This window comes from Theobroma cacao, chromosome 2, assembly GCF_000208745.1.
Source record: "Theobroma cacao cultivar B97-61/B2 chromosome 2, Criollo_cocoa_genome_V2, whole genome shotgun sequence".
In the NCBI taxonomy this organism is placed as follows: Eukaryota; Viridiplantae; Streptophyta; class Magnoliopsida; order Malvales; family Malvaceae; genus Theobroma; species Theobroma cacao.
This window is the reverse complement of record NC_030851.1, coordinates 19,511,279-19,528,907: the sequence shown is the minus strand read 5'-3', so window position 1 is coordinate 19,528,907 and position 17,629 is coordinate 19,511,279. Positions and strand designations below refer to the sequence as shown.

Genomic DNA, 17,629 nt, shown 5'->3' with positions numbered 1-17,629 from the left:
ATTTAGCTGTAGTTGCAAGAAAATTCAAAAAACTAATGAGCAGAAGAAATCGAAGGCTAACTAGAAAAGGTTTTAAGAAAGACCAAGGTGCTTCATGAAAAATAAGGAACAAAAATGACTCCAATAAAAAGGAGAAGATGATCTGCTACGAATGCAAGAAACCTGGTCACTTCAAGTCCGAGAGTCTATTGCTGAAAGATGAAACCCCCAAGAAAAATAAGAGATCCAAGAAAGCAATGGTGGCTGTTGCATGGTCAGACAGTGACACATCAAGCTCTAAAACTGATGATGAAAAATCTGAGGAAAGAGCAAACATCTGTTTAATGGCACAAGAGGATGAAACAGAGGTACCTTCATCCCTCTGCATTAATTCTTATGTTGATTTACAGGATGAATATGAATGCCTTTATGATGAATTTGAAAAACTTTTTTCAAAATACAAGTCATTGAAGAAAAAGGCTGCATTACTTGAAAATGATTTGGAACAAATCAATCAAGAGTTCACCTTTGTTTTTGAGCAAAGAAATATTTTGCAAGCTGAGTTAGAACACTCAAAAATAGACTTTGAGTCTTTAAAACAAGAGCTCAAAAAAAAGTTTGAAGCCTTGCAAATAACTCTTGATGAAAACACAGCTCTTAAATGCTTGAAAAATGAATCTTCAAAAAGAGATGCATACCACAATAAATATTCAACTAAAGCATTACCTAGATGTTATAATTATGGTAAACATGGTCATTTGTCATATGGCTGTGTTAAGAAAAGAAAAGTGCAAAAAGTTAAAAAAATTTGGGTTCCTAAGGGATCCTTTGCTACAACTAACACTCAAGGACCCATCAAAGTATAGGTACCTATAAAGAAAAACTGAAATTCTATTTTGTAGGTTGAGCTGGACTTAAAAGAGACATGTTCAAGAGCTCAACTTAGGAAGAAACAGCCATGGTACTTGGATAGTGGCTGTTCACAGCACATGATAGGACATGAAGCTGTTTGCTCAGTTGGAAAAGAGAAAGGTAGGAACCGTATCCTTTGAAAATGATTCAAAAGGTAGAATCCATGGTATAGGTACGGTTGGTAAGAGTTTCCAAACTCAAATTAGTCATGTGTTGTTAGTTCAAGGCTTAAGGCATAATCTACTAAGTATTAGTCAATCATGTGATAAAGGATTTAAAGTATGTTTTGATTCAACTAAGTGTGAAGTAATTGATATGAGTACAAATAAAATCTCATTCATAGGAAAAAGGTTGAAGAACATGTATGTAATTTTTCTTGAAGACCTTGATGTGAATAGTGAAGTATGTTTTGTTGCAAATGCTGAGAATGATAGTTGGTTATGGCATAGGAGATTAGGACATGTAAGCATGCATACTATGTCTAAATTAATAAAGAAAGATTTTGTTGCTGGACTACCAGAATTGAAATTTGAAAAAGATAGGATATGTGATGCTTGCCAACTAGGAAAACAAGTTAGAACATCCTTTAAGACTAAGAAAATAGTGTTAACATCGAGACCTCTTGAATTGTTGCACATTGATCTATTTGGTCCAATAAGCACAACTAGCTTAGGAGGTAAATCTTATGGCTTTGTAATAGTTGATGACTATTCTAGATATACTTGGGTATACTTCCTTGCTCATAAGAATGATGCTCTACAAGCATTCTTAAGTTATTATAAGAAAGTAGAAAATGAAAAAGGACTAGCCATAGTCAGCATAAGGAGTGACCATGGACGAGAATTTGAGAATGATGAGTTTGAAAAATTTTGCAATGAAAAGAGGTTGGATCACAATTTTTCTGCACCTAGAACACCCTAGCATAATGGAGTTGTAAAGAGAAAAAACAAAACATTAAAAGAAATGGCTAGGACCATGTTATGTGAGAACAACCTACCTAAATATCTTTGGGCTAAGGTAGTAAATACAATAGCTTATATCCTTAATAGAGTCTCAATAAGACCCTTGATTTCAAAGACTCCATATGAACTTTACAAAGGTAGGAAACCAAATATTTCTCACCTTAGGAGTTTTGGCTGTAAATGCTTTGTATTGAACAATTGAAAACAGCCCTTAGGGAAGTTTGATGCAAAGAGTGATGAAGCAATATTTTTAGGATATGCATTAAACTCAAAGGCCTATGAGCTTTTAATAAAAGGGCCCTTACCGTGGAAGAATCAGTCCATGTAGTTTTTGATGAGTCAAGTGCATTACAAAATGAAGTTCATGATGATGATGATGATATAGAAATCCTAGAAAAACAAATGGAGGAAATGAGCTTAGAGAATAATAAAAATAATGAAGAAAGCTCATCTAGAAGAGAAAATGAAACTCCATTTCTAGGAAATCTGAAAAAACCAAAAAATCAGCATGATGATCTACCAAGGAGTTAGAGATTTGTAAGAGATTACCCACAAGACCAAATAATAGGTGACATTTCACAAGGAGTTAGAACTAGGAAAGCAACTAGAGAAACTTTTGAGTTTTCAGCTTTTATATTTCAAATTGAACCTAAAAACTTTAAAGAAGCTGAAAAGTAGGAACGTTGGATAATGGCTATGCAAGAAAAACTTGATCAATTCACTAGAAATCATGTATGGTCATTGGTACCTAGACCTTCAAATCATCCTATTGTTGGTACTAAATGGGTATTTAGAAATAAAGCAGATGTGCAAGGAAATGTAGATAGAAAAAGAGCTAGGCTGGTAGCAAAAGGATACAACCAAGAAGAAGGAATAGATTATGATGAAACCTTTGCTCCCATAGCTAGGATTAAAGCCATAAGGTTGTTGCTAGCTTTTGCTTGATTCATGAATTTTAAGTTGTACCAAATGGATGTAAAAAGTGCATTCTTAAATGGACTAATTCAAGAGGAAGTTTTCGTAGAACAACCACCTAGTTTTAAAGATTTTGAAAAATCTAATCATGTCTTTAAGCTTCACAAAGCATTGTATGGATTGAAACAAGCACCTAGAGTTAGGTATGTGAGGCTTTCAAAATTTCTAGTTGAAAAAGGATATGATAGAGGCAGCATCGATACTACATTGTTCATTCAGAGATATCTAAATGATTTAATTGTTGTGCAAATATATGTAGATGATATTCTATTTGGTGCATCTAATGAAGCTTTATGTAAGAACTTTGCAAAGGAAATGCAGGGTGAATTTGAGATGAGCATGGTGGGAGAGTTGAAGTACTTCCTTGGTCTTCAAATTAAGCAAAGTGAGGAAGGAATCTCATCAATCAAGAAAGATATACTCATGATATGCTCAAGAAATTTGATATGTTAAAGCTGAAATCAATTTCCAAACCAATGAGTACATCTACCAAACTTGACATAGATGAAAAAGGAAAAGATGTAGATTAAAAGCTCTATAGAGGTATGATCGGCTCTCTTCTTTACTTAACAGCACGTAGACCAGATATTCAGTTTTGTGTGTGCTTATGTGCTAGATTTTAGTCACAACCTAAGGAATCACACCTAACAGCTGTTAAGAGAATGTTTATATACCTCATAGACACTCAAGAACTAGGAATATGGTACTCTAGAAACTCAACTCTTAACTTAGTTGGATATTCAGATGTTGACTTTGCTGGTAGCAGAGCTGATAGGAAAAGCACTAGTGGAACATGCCAATTTTTAGGAAGGATGCTTGTGACTTGGTCCAGCAAGAAGCAAAACTCAGTAGCACTATCTACAGCAGAGGCTGAATATGTTTCATTAGGTAGTTGCTGTGCACAAATCCTTTGGATCAAGCAAGAATTAAAAGACTATGGAATAATTATGCATAATATACCAATATACTGTGATAACACAAGTGCAATCAATATATCAAAAAATCTTGTGCAACATTCTAGGACTAAGCACATTGAAATTAGACACCATTTTATTAGAGACCATGTAGTGAAAAATGACATTAAAATAGACTTTGTGAATACTCTACATCAATTAGTAGACATTTTTATCAAATCACTGAGCAAAGATAGATTTTGTGAGATTAAAAGAAATTTGGGGATGTTTAAGGTGAAGGAATTATAAGAAAATCTTTGACTCTCACATTGAAAACAAAATGCATTCTGTCGACTAAGGAATTCTTAGTCAACTAAGAGTGGCCTAACATCCTTAAATAATAAGACTCAGTGAGCTTAATGAAAAAGGAGTAAATTGTGGTAAAATTTTGATTTACCAGGTGTAAAGAGGAAAAGAACAAAGTTGACAAAGATAAATAATCAAAATTTTAGAGGGATATTTGAAAATATAAAGAAATAAAAGTAAGGCGGTTTTTAAAGGAAGATGAAAAGTTTTCTGAGCAATAACTGCTGCCAACCTCTTCTTCCCTCTCCTCTACAACCCGTTGTTCTAAAAATAAAAATCTAAATCTTCTTAGTTGCCTCTAAAATTGACTCAAACCTTCAGAAATTTCTAAAACAAAAATGGCTAGAACATCTCAGAGTAAAGAAGTATCAGAGAAGAAGAAAGGAAAAAGGCCAATGGAGGAAGAAACTGAAACAGAAAGTCAGAAGAAGAAATAAAAAATTGTGCCTACCTTAGTGAAGGAAATAGCCAAGAAACTAAGAGAAAACAAGCAGAGAACACACAAGAAGAAAGATACAGAACCCTCACTCCAGAAAGGTATTAGTTCCTCTTCTTATTCAAAATTTAGAAATAAGCTGCATGAGTATAGATTCAAGAATATAGAAAACACACCAATGTCTTGCGAAATGTTTATTGATTGAAAGAGTTTTAAGGAAACTATAGAAATCCATACCAGTTTATCTGAGTGCTTTGATGAGCTTAAACTTAAAGGTTACAACACCTTTAAGAATAGATCATATAGTCCAAGTCTAGTTAAAGAATTTTACTCCAGCATTACTCTAAAAGAAAAGGAATTAGTAGAATCTGATGACTATGTAGAAGATGGGCTGAATGTCTATTTGAATGGAAAATAGTTTATTGTGATTGTTGGAGATTTAGGGAACCTGCTGAAATTAGAAGGTGAAGTAGGTGAATTTGAACTTTCAAAAAAATATGATTCGTCCTCACTGGGGCAGATCATCACTAGAAGAAAAGAAAAATACTCCTCTAAAAGTAATTCAGGTCTAATAATCAATCCACAGATTAGGATACTGCATTACTTCATTGTAGCAAATATTCAATGGAGGAGTGGAAATCTTAGCTACATCAGCCTCCAAGATCTTTGGTTGATGGAGCATGCTTTTAATTGAGTGTCTCTAAATCTGGGGAGATTTATGATTGAGAAAATGAAAGTTCCTACAAGCTTGATAAAGTAAATGTCACGACCCAATTTCCCGGCCCATGACCGGCGCATGAGCTCATGAGCATAGCTCACTAAGCCCAAGCAAGCTTATCCATTTACCTTTGCTTAACAAATTTATCATATCATGCATACACACACACCTTTTCCTAGGTGTGAACATAGCCAAAAACACAATGGCATTATCGATAAATAATATACATGCACTATACCAGTCATGTATTTAGCAATTTACATTGCATACACATATTCATATTGTTAGATTGTTTTCACAATACAAAGGACCCATGACTTCCAGCGGAGACATTTACAATGAAAGGGATTACTATTGAATGCCCGACACATACCCAGGATATGCACTACGGGGACTCCTCGATCTAGGGTCCAACAGTCACCTGATCTGAAAACATGAATTTTTATAAAACGTGAGTACAATACTCAGTGAGTGAACAAGGAAGGGAACAAGCAACAATTAGGGAGAATTTAAAATCATGATGCACTTGTTTCAAAACAATGCAATTTAGTTCATTCCTATTTAAAACCCCTCCAAACCCGAGAGTTTTTCGCTACAGCGAGCATGAATTTCGCTGCAGTGAAAACAGAGCAACAAGAGAAACATTTTTCCTCACTCAACAAAAAGCCATCCTGCTAAACTAATAAAATCAACATAAAATTCATGAAAATTCTCAAAGTATAATGTGTCAAATTTCACGTACATTACAACCATAAATCATTGTCCATCAATTTGCTATATCACACACATTTACATATGTATATATATATATACGTATATACCCATCATCATCATCTCACCAACCCATCATCATCATCACCAGCTCATCATCATCATCACCAGCTCATGCGCACTCCCTACTCGCACATGGCTGGGTCATCACCGGGTTATGCGCACTCCCTACTCGCACATAACCGGGTCATCCTCGGCTTATGCGCACTCCCTACTCGCACATAGCCGAGTCAACATAATTACACAACATTATATTCAAGCATATATGTATATCAACATAATGCAGCCACATAGAAATCCATAATAACCACATTTCATAACATAAACCTTTTCTCAAAAGCTTGTTCCCAAGGCATTCATTTTCATGAAAAATTGCATAAAATCATTCAAACACTTTGTTCAAAACAGTCATATTCCCAAAACAATTTTGATAGGCAGTCCACTCACAGGTGTCGAAAATTCAGATTTCGGGTGAACTCTGACTAATAGTCCTCAGGCGCAATTCCTTTGCCTTTTCCGGACGTCTCACCACCTTGACAAATAACAAAGTCGAGGAATTTACTATATTGTCCCTAAATTGATATAAATTAATTTAAACTACTAATGCTTGATATGTAAATGCAAAAATATGTCCGATTACCGCTTAATCACGGTATCGATTAAATTCGACCGATCACCCGATTAATCGGCGATTGTGTCCAAATCACCTCCAAATTAATTCATTTCTCCTCTAATACCTTAATTTACCACATACATTTAAATAAAGCCAAATTCAGCATTAGAACCCTCACAATTCCTTATAGAAAAATTTGGTCATTTGGTGCACTAGCATCGAATTTTTTTCTACATAACCGTTTCACCTTAATTCATCATTTTCCATGCCATTTTCCTTGAAATAAAAACAATCCCCCATTGATATTCAGCCCTCATGGTTCGGCCAACAAGGAACCCTAGAGAAATTGAATATTTCTTTTGTGTTTTTGTTCATAACCATGCTTAACTATCCCTAAACACTAACATAGTCTAAAATCAAATTATTCCAACAACAATTCCTCTTCCATACCCATTTTTCAGAATTGAATTCATCATGATAACTCAATATTCAACCATGGAAATCAAGAACAAAAGCATGGGTAAGCTAGGTATCAAGGAGAATTAAAGAAATTTTAACTTACCTAGCTTGTTTCCTTGATTTCTTCACTTTTTCTTTGAATTTCCACCTAGGTTTTCTTGTTTTTCCTTTTGTTCTTCCTTTTTTCTTGTTGCTGGATGTCTAGGCCGAATATGGTGAGGGAATTGGGGATTTAATGGGCTGATTTCTATAGAAAATAATAAAATAATCAAGCATGCCATGTGTCACATGCTTATTGGCCCAATTTTTAACTTTTTGACTTTTTCTTCTTAATTTTCCACCACAAATATTCTGGTATTTATCCAATCCTACCACAATTAAAATCCCTTGGTCTTGACAAGTGCTGGGCCGAAAATTTTACTGATTTGCCCCCGAGACAAAAAAATTACGATTTTGCCCTTATACTCCGAAATGTACCGGAATCTCATTATTTCTACTTTTCAACCTAAAATAACACTAATATTGATCAATATTAACCAAATGGGGCAAAAATTGTTTAAAAAAATTTTCGTTTAGTCCACTAGTGGCAAAATTACCATTTTGCCCTTCTGCTCCATAAATACCGGGAATCACAATTTTTCACTACTAAACATCATTTTATACTCCAATAATCATAATTATATTTCATATAATTATTCTTGGTCAAATGTGATCAAATCTTGGCTAAAAATCTCCATTTAATCATCAAATGGTAAAATGACCGTTTTGTCCCTAATCGGTCAATTTTCTGATGGACTCCAAACTGGACCTTGAACTCCAAATCACTATTCTAAGCCATTTTGTTTGTTTTAAAATTTTCAAATTCCTCTTAGAATTTCTATTTGAACTAGTTCAAGGCTCGATTGAACTTAGTTGTACCACTCGATACAATACCGTCTTTTAATCGAGCTTGACAGGGTCTCACAGTAAATCTGCCATATGGGAATGTGATTATATCCCTTATGCAGAAGAAAGGAATATGGGCTAAAAGGTATGATATGGACCTGGTGAAAACCAAAGACCAAGCCATTTATTATGGCAGCTTAATTAAGATGGGGTATGTGGTCGATGGAGAGAAGTTTATCAAAACCTCCAAAATTGGTCCAAGAAAATATCACAGTCTGCCTGCTCAACCTGAAGATGCTCCTCCCAGATTTTCAAATGAGATGATTTTTAATTTACTTATGAGGATTGATGGTAAGCTGACTGACCAAGGAGTGAAGCTACAGAAAATGGAAGATAAAATCATTGAGTTGGAAAACAAGCTGAAGGAGAAAGAAAACATGGCGTCTGAACCCGTGGTTGCAGACAGTTCTGCCATATCCAGCACTGCACCTACATAGCAAGGTGCTGAAGGTTCAGTACAGCCAGCAAAGAAGTCCGCATGTTTTAGCAATAAAGTAGAAAGCTCTACCTACAAGTCTGCCAGTCCTGTTCTATAAACTAAGGACTCCCCACAAAAATTTGATCAGCCAGCCAAATCACCCTCCCTTGAACCTCAAAGTAATAATGACTCAAAATAAGGGACTAAAGTAGCTGGTGCAGAAATTAAGAAACAACAAGCCTCTTCTTCGAATTTAGAGGAAGTTTACATTATGGACATTTTTCATCAAATGGTCAGAGAAGAACAAGCTGAAAAAGACACTGTCAAGACAGCAACTCAAAAGGATAGTGCAAATGTAAGAAAAGGAAAGAAACCTGCTTCAATTCCCAAACTAAAGGTAAAAATAGGGAAACTAAAAACTACCATAACACGACCAGCTAAGGCAAAACAACCAACCAAAGGAATGAAGACTATGGCAACCAAGACAACTTTTCTCAAAAGAAGAAAGTCTTTCAGATTGGCAGAGAAGTCCAAACTAGTTTCAGCCTCTTCTCCTCACAGTCTAGTTCATGTTACAAACAGATCTTCTTCAGACTCCTCTCTTCGAAAGTCATCTCCTCTTTGAGAACCCTTTTCGTTTCTTCTTAACCCTTTCTATGGAACTAAATCCTCTCCCTCTACTTCACCTGATGAGTAGAATCCCCTTCCTTTGATGTTGACAAAAAGGGGTAGTAGTATGGTACCAAGGGAGCAGGACCTAGAAAATAATGTTTAAAAAATAAAAAATGTTAGGGTAAAGGAACCAAAAACCTAGGAAAAGAAAGAAAGCAGAACCAAGGGAGCATGAAATTAGAGAAATAGGAGATAGGAAGCAAAACTAGTCCAGGGGCATTTTCGAAATACTTTTTATTCGACTGTTATTTATGCCTTGGTGGCACTTAAACACTTAGCTTTAATTTTGTTATTTATGTGGATGTATGTGAAATATGAATGCTAACATGTTTATGATATTTAACAGCTATAAACTGAAGTATGCTGATGTTTTGATATGTTGACTGTCATAAACAAAATCTGCTGCTAATATGTTGATATGGATTTACATGCTGATAGATAATGTTTATATAATGTCTGATGAGAATGAGTTATAGATGAATCATATAGCTTATCAATTGGAATGTGGATGATGTAGACATAATCTAAAATCAATTGACTGTTGACAGCTACTAGAACATAGATAAAAATCTGTCAAAACTTGTAGCTGAAAATCTCTAGATGCAAAATCACTCTATATTGCTGCACATATATATTCTCTAAATATACAATATCATTGTCTATATGATGAGAATAAAACTAGCTAAAATAAAATAAGCAAAATATGCACACACTAAGGGGGAGCTTATACTTAGGGGGAGCAATCCTCAATTCCTGCAGAAAACTAAAAAGAATTTAAAATGACACTATACTGTTAATCAAGGAATGTTTTGTCATCATCAAAAATGGGGAGATTGTTGGCTCCATTAGTTTTTTATGATAATAAAACATTCCCATTTATTTGTGTCTAATTTCTTTACTTAAGTGTGCATGAAATTAATTTCTTAAATCTTCAAAGAGTATTTTTGAAAGAAAAAGAAGCATAAAATCAACAAGATGTAACTGAATAACAAGGAAGAAGCTTGTTGGTTTAACAAGGAAGAACATTGGTTGACCAAATTTCAAATTAGAGAAATGACGGGCTGAAGAGTTTGAGAAACAGAACCAACTTAGTCAACTAAGTCAATCGACTAAGTGCCCTCTGCCAGAATCTACAAACCAGAAAAAAAATCAACTTAGTCAACCAAGTTAGTCGACTAAGAGCTCTTTGTCTGCAATTTAAACCTGAACACTACAAGACAGATTAACGGCTAGAACTCATCCTCAACTATTTTCAATGGATATAAACTGCCATCAGAGTTTCATATCCAAGTATAAAAGGGTCTTCCAACAATGAAAAATAAGTTTTTTAAGCCTTGAATGAGATTTGAGCTATAGAAAGTAGAAAAACCAAAAAAGCTTCACTACACTTGTCTACACTTAAACGCCTACTCTTTGCATTTGTATTTAGCACTCAATCTTGTACCAATCAGATCAACAAGTGATCATAGGTACTTTCTTTTACTACTTCTCTTGTATTTTTAGAGTGAGGGAGTCACTCTAAGGGGTTGTTCAAGCTTGGGATAGCTTGATTGTTGTAGGTTTTAGTTGAGCCTTGGAAAACCACATTGGGTTTTAGTTGAGCCCGGGAAAAACTAGTGTAAAAGGTTTTTGGCTGAGCCTGGTAAAAGCCATTGTAAAGCTTGGTGAACGCTTGTGAATTTCATTGGTCTATAGTAGATTTGTAGGAAAATCCTTGGTTAGATAATAAAGGTAGTGGATGTAGGTCTTGGACCGAACCACTCTAAATTGTTGTGCACCTTATACTCTGTTTTTACTTTCTTAAGTTTTCGAAATTAGTTCCACATCTTGTCAAGAGCCAAATTGTGCTATTCACCCCTCTCTAGCACATATTAACGGGACCAACAGCTATAGTACCTACCAAGAAGGCGAGCATACATGGATAACTCAATCTAGGTCCCAACTGCCTCTAAATCTGAAAACATGAAGTTTAAACACGTGAGTATAAAACTCAGTGAGTGAACATAAGAAGTGAACAGGCAATCAATAAGGAGAACTTGGAAATCATGATGAACTTGTTTCAAAAACAATGCAATTGATTTAATTTCTTACTAAAAACCCCTCATTTCAAACTTTGATTAATAACCTCATGGTGTTTCAAAAACCCATGATCAATTCATGAAGTTAAATGGGTGAAAAATATGTCAAAATCAAGCAAGGTAGCAAGCAAGACAGCAAGTTTCTCGCTGCAGCGAGAAACAATCTTAGTTTGCATATATTTCGGTTTTTCTAGTATATCTCCCACTAAAGAAGTTCAATTGACCTGATTTTTAGACCATTAGAAAGCTAAGAGGCTGGGATACAACTTTTATGTTTACCACTTTGCCCAGTTCTAACCGGAAGGTGGTCAAAATCATTATCAAAGTTGAAGAACTGCACCAAAATTTTGGGACCACCTGAGAGATTCTCGCTGCAGCGAGAATTCTTTTTCACTACAACAAGAAACAGGGCTGGTTTGTGCCCCCACCACCCGAGAGTTTCTCGCTGCAGCGAGATTCAGGGTAGATGACAATTTAGAAATTTTCACATGCCACAAAATCCATTCCTACGATATTGCACATCAAAGTGAACACATTGACAATAATCAAGTTTCTCATTATTCATTTCAATCACATATTTTAATCATAAACTTTCTATCACATATACATATATAAACATATATAGACACGTACACCACCCCATTTCATTCATCGTCATAGTCGAGTCATCATCATCGGCTTATGCGCACTCCCTACTCGTACATAGCTAGGTCATCATCGGCTTATGTGCACTCCCTACTCGCACATAGTTGGGTCATCATCAGCTTATGTGCACTCTCACATCGCACATAGCTGGGTCATCATCATCACATAACATTATTCATCAATGCACAACACATATTCATATATATACATACCGGCATAATATAAGAGCACATGGATTCATCTTTTTACACATTTCACATTTTCACCGCATCAAAACATTTTATCAAGGGCTTGTTCCATGCATAATTTAATGAAAACCAAGTAAAATCATTTAAATGCTTCATCCCAACACATATGTATTTCCCAAAAACACTTTGATGCAAGTTCACTCACCGATATTTGTTGAATCTTTAATTGACTCTAACTTAACTTGCACTAAAATGTTTTGGGATAAATGCATATGTGTTTGATTGAATCACTTGGAATATTTCATTAGTCTTTTCTTTAAAATGTGCATGGGAACAAGCCCTTAATGAAACGTTTTTATGCTGTGAAATGTGTAATATAATGAAACCATGTGTTCCTATATTATGTGGATATGTATGTTATGCCTTAAATGATAATGTTTTATGATGACTATAACTGTGCATGTGCGGTGTGGGAGTGCACGTGACAATGCCGGTGGTGTGCGATGTGGGAGTGCACATGCAGGTGATGATGTGGTGTTGAAGTGCACATGGTGATGTTGCCTTGTGCGGTGTGGGAGTGCACATGATGATTCTAGCTATGTGCGGTGTCGGAGTGCACATGAGCTGATGAGCAGGTGATTGTATACATGTTTACACATATCATAGAGAGGTTAGAGAAAATATTATGTGATTGTAATGAATGTTGAATGTTGAAATTGTTAATTACTTCCAAATTGATTTTCATTGCAGCGAGAAATTCTTTATCTTGCTTGTCTTGCTTGGATATTTGGTGTAGTTTCCACTCCTTTCAACTTTGTTGTTGATCATAGATCTTTCACCCTAAGGGATTAAATAATCAAAGGTTGAATTAAAAGGCTTTACAAGAAATTAAGCTAAATTGCATGATTTTAAAATGAGTGCATCATATTGTCAAAAACCTTCGTATCGTTTACTTGTTCCCTTCCTATGTTCATTCATTGGGTTTATACTCATTCTTTTAAACTTCATGCTTTAGTTTTTAGGTTCGAAGGTAGTTGGATCCTAGGTAGAAGTGCTTCCTCTTGTTCATTGTACGGTAGCTTTACCAGGACACTTCATGATAGTACCCACGTCAAAGTCACTCCGTTTATAGTCAAGGTCTGTTATATGCTTATGTGGTTATTTAAATGTAATTAATGAGATTTGTGGTAAACATTATATGTTGGGTTTGCATGACAATGTCACCACAAGTTGGCAAACGGTAATATTTTTTTGTGAATGGTATATGTTTGGTTGCTAGGATTTATGCTTGAGAAGAAATTATTTTTGAAAACTATGAATTAAGAACTTTAGAGGTAAATAAGGGACAAATGGTCTAATGAACAAGTTTTCATAGAAAGGCTTGCTTGGGACCAGTGGGCCATGCCTATTGATCCATGCGTCGGTCATCGCTCAGGATTTGGGCTGTGACAATATCGGTATCAGAGCTCTAAGTTTAGTTGAGTCTTAGGGAATCTTGTGTCTATCAGCAGAGTTGTGAGAGTTTGTGCAGAGTCTCATCCTTGGATTGTGGGTGTGCAATGCAAGCTAAGGACGAGAGGCTACATAGACCCCTAATTCATTAGAAACCTACCTATTCCTATGATGTATAAATGGCTAAGCAATTAATGCTTGGTTGCATATTGGTTTGGAGGTGTGCTTGTTACACACGCCATGTCTAGGAGCAATAGTAGTCAGAATGCCCTTCATAGTACTAGCGAAGGATTGCTAGATTCCACTGCTAGAAGCCAATGGAGCCTTGATTGAGGTAGTTAAGAAAGTGGCCAGTCTCGAATTCCTATTGGATGGATTCCACTGAGATTGGAAATAATGTTTCGTAGTGGGAAAAGTCTCGGGAGTAGCAAAAGTCTTGAAGGTGAGGGCAGCACTGAGATTTGGGAAGGCGTAAAAAAAATATCTTGTTGGAAAGGTTTGAGGAAAAGATGAAAGAGGCAATTGCAATAGGAGGTTATCGTCCTAGGAAAGTATCCGCTATTCAAAACTTTCCTCCTGGATGTGGAAGAGGTGCTGCACTTGTCAGTAGGGAGGAATGCATAAGAATACAGTAAGCTTGGATTGAGGATAATATAGGGAAACCTTAGGAGATAAAAAAAGATCCATCGATGTGTCCTGATCAAGGCAACGATGATCCTAGTAACACTTAATAGTTTCGTTGAACTTCGTATTACTTTAAGTATGGGTAAATGTGGTGTGAACTAAGTAGTATACGCTATCTATATAAAGAATTTAAGAGTTTGGCTGGTATTTTATGTGACTCAAACAGATTATGAAGTAGTTATTTAAATGACTTAGTACGTGTCGAAATTTTCACATATGACAGATGTAGATTAGCACTATAATGATTAAGGAAAGATATTCACCCTAGTGACGTGGTTGGTCGCTTTAGGCAATTATTGAAGATTGACTTAGAAAGTCATTAATGATTCAAGCAACTACAAGACCTGATGTTAAATATGTTTTGCAGTACTATGAAATGGTTACCAATAAACCTGATGGACTTTTGAGTAGTAACCCTAGTTTTTGACAAGGTAAAAAATAACATTTGAATTGATAGTGTTTATTAGAAATTATCATTTATCATGGAATGTGGGTTTGGTATGATTTCGAATACAAAAATAAATAAATAAAGTCCTAGTTTATGGGGCAAGATGTATTAAAGAAGTTGACTTTCAAGTAAACACATTGAACTAGGGGACGGCGTTAGGATAAAAGAGTTCAATGTGTCGTAATTGCATAAGATATCATGAGATAGAGCAGTAAGGCCAACAATCAATCGTAGAAATATGAAACTACAAATCTTAATTACAGTTGCAATTTTGAGAAGATATGAGAGAAATCCATGAGATTATAGGTGATACTTTGAATGGTTAAGGAGATAATGTTGAGGATTGTAACCTTAAGTATTGAGGGAATTGTAACCCAATATTCCTGTCGATGAGAAATATCGAGGGGTATATGCTGAATAAATAGGAAAAAGGTCATAAAGGATGATTCATTGGTCAAGTGGCTGTAGTGTGTAGGTAGGTCCTGAAGAGTCGAGCAATGCACAAAAGAAGAAAAAGGTATGTAAGTCTTTTAATTGTTTCTTATGAAGTACGATTGATGGTAAAAATGGAGGCACATGGTGCCATGATGTTATAAAATGATAATTTGGCACAAATGTAGACCATTGGAGGTAAATGATGGAACTTGAGAAAGATGAATTCTTGATTAGTAAGGATTGTGAGTGTAAGGTGTGGAAAAAAAAAGATGAACTATTTTCATGGTCATTTGCACTGAAAGTCAATAAACTATTTGAATTACAAGACAAGAAAGCCAATTAATTATGCGTGATAAGAATTATGGGATGCCATAAATAGTGAATAATTTTGTGTGTGGTGTTATATATATATTGTGAAGTCATTACACAATATAGAAAGGATGTCCTAAGGTGGGACTTAATGATTGATGATAAGTGTTAAAGGATAAAATGAGTTGAAAGTATTGACTTAGCCTAGTGCATATGATAAGCAAAAAGAAGATACACATGCTTATGGAAATTTTGGTATAGGCTTAAAGGAAAGCCATGTGGTTGAGAATGATTAATGTAGAAGCCTTAAAGGTAGAAGAATTGCTTCGATAAAGTAAATTCCAACAGTTGCAATGCCGCAGCGTTGACTGCCCAACGCTGCAACGATAAAAACATCCCATGGCTAAAAGGCATGAGCAAATTGTGAATGGCATGATGATACATTTACAAGCTAACTTATGGTCATTGGTCTTGATGTTGAGCTTTGTTATGTAGAGTTTTAAGTGCATTGGAAAAGTGTTTATACAAGTGAATTGAAAATTTTCTTTATTGCCTTATGTACTGGCATGTAAGTAAAAGAGAAGTTAGAGAGTTCTTGAGATGGCTACATTAAGATCAATTACCATGTGAAGTATTAAGATGAATAATATATTGACTAAAATCAAATCCTAAGAAATAAAAAAGACAAGAGATTGAGCCTTGTTAAAGGTTAAGGAGAAAGTGAGTGAAAGATTAGATAAATGTATGAGATGTTAGTAAAGGATGCCGATACTAAGTGATAAGAATTGTAAATGAAGGATTACCAGGTTGACATAGCCAATAAGTTAATGTAAAGTATTATTATGTGGGTTTACCAGTCTTGTCTTGACTTAGTTGAATGAAAAGGGTTAATAACAACACAAGGCCAATTATGTGGAATGCAAGGAACCTTTGAAGATAAATTGAAGTACGAATAGTTGAGCATGCATTTAAATATCTTGAGGAATAAGTGCATGCCTTTTTGGAATGATATGCTCGGAATGTTAAAGAGCAAACAAATGATTGAGTGTTTTAGAAATGCATGAACATCCTTGAGAAGGAATTACCAATCATACGCGACCAATATAGTATATGATATTTTGAAACTTGTTGAGGAGCCTAACAGCTAAACCACCGATTAAGTGATCATAGGCGGTGAGACATAAATTTAAGATAAGTATCCCTAAGGAAATACTCAATGGAGTTTTGCTATGGATTTGTGAAAACATGCATTAAGTTATATAGTTAAAAAAAATGTAAGCTGAAGGTAATACTGCTGTTGACATTGTGAGGTACTTGAGAAAAACCTTGTCTCAAGTCTTACAATTATAAGTACAAATCGTGTACTGACTAATGGAGAATGATGTTATATTAGTATGAAAGAATAGTACAGAAGGTGATTGGAGGTAACCTTGATAATGAAGTCGGATAATGAAAACCTTCGAATGTATTATGAAAATTGGAATTCAAAACTGCATGAGGCATGTATGATTCAAAGAGTCTAAGTCTAAAGTGATTTATTAAAATCGAAATGCAATAACGATATAATATAGATATGTTAGAGGTATGAAAGATAATCGAGAAATAGGGATGACTTTTAGGAATTGTGGTATTGTATAAGATGCAATGATCAAGTAAAGATGAATCTTTAGAGGATCAAGGATATTATAAAGCATATACGAATACTGGATTGCAATTCAATGGAAATGACATTTAGCAAGTGATATGTGATTAATGACATTATGATGCAAGGATATATAGGACAATGAAATTTAAGCATATAATTGGAAATGAATAAATGATATGAAGTTATGCATAGGCATAATGAGGATTCGTATGGACTACGTAAGAGATAACTTGTGGTAAGAAGCAAGTTGAACAGTAGTTTAAGCAACTTAAAAGGCCAATCTGAAATTGATTATACCCTAATGTTCATAGATTAAATATGAGAATGTTGGCATGCACTATGAGAATTATTATATTGAATCTTGGTTATGGATGGGAATGAATAAAGGGAAATTTAGTTCGAAGGCACTTGAACACAAAGATCCCCACACATAATAAGGAATGATGACACTTAAATGTGCAGATACATATGTATGTGTGGAGTTAAGGATGTGCCCAACTAAAGTGAAGAATTACTCTTAGTGATTCGAGATTTGAACTCAATATTTGATGAGTTGTATAGATAGTACAACGATAAGAAATCCCATCAGAAGTTGAGCTATGTTGATATAAGAAATTTTGGAGAAA

General features: G+C 35.0%; 1 long non-coding RNA gene across 1 annotated transcript; it reads right to left on the bottom strand.

Moving 5' to 3' along the window:
• On the bottom strand, positions 5,532-7,218 carry LOC108660857. Its single transcript, XR_001926553.1, has 3 exons — positions 7,188-7,218; positions 6,460-6,544; positions 5,532-5,667 (listed from the first exon to the last, which is right to left on the bottom strand). It is a non-coding gene; the product is annotated as an uncharacterized LOC108660857 (long non-coding RNA).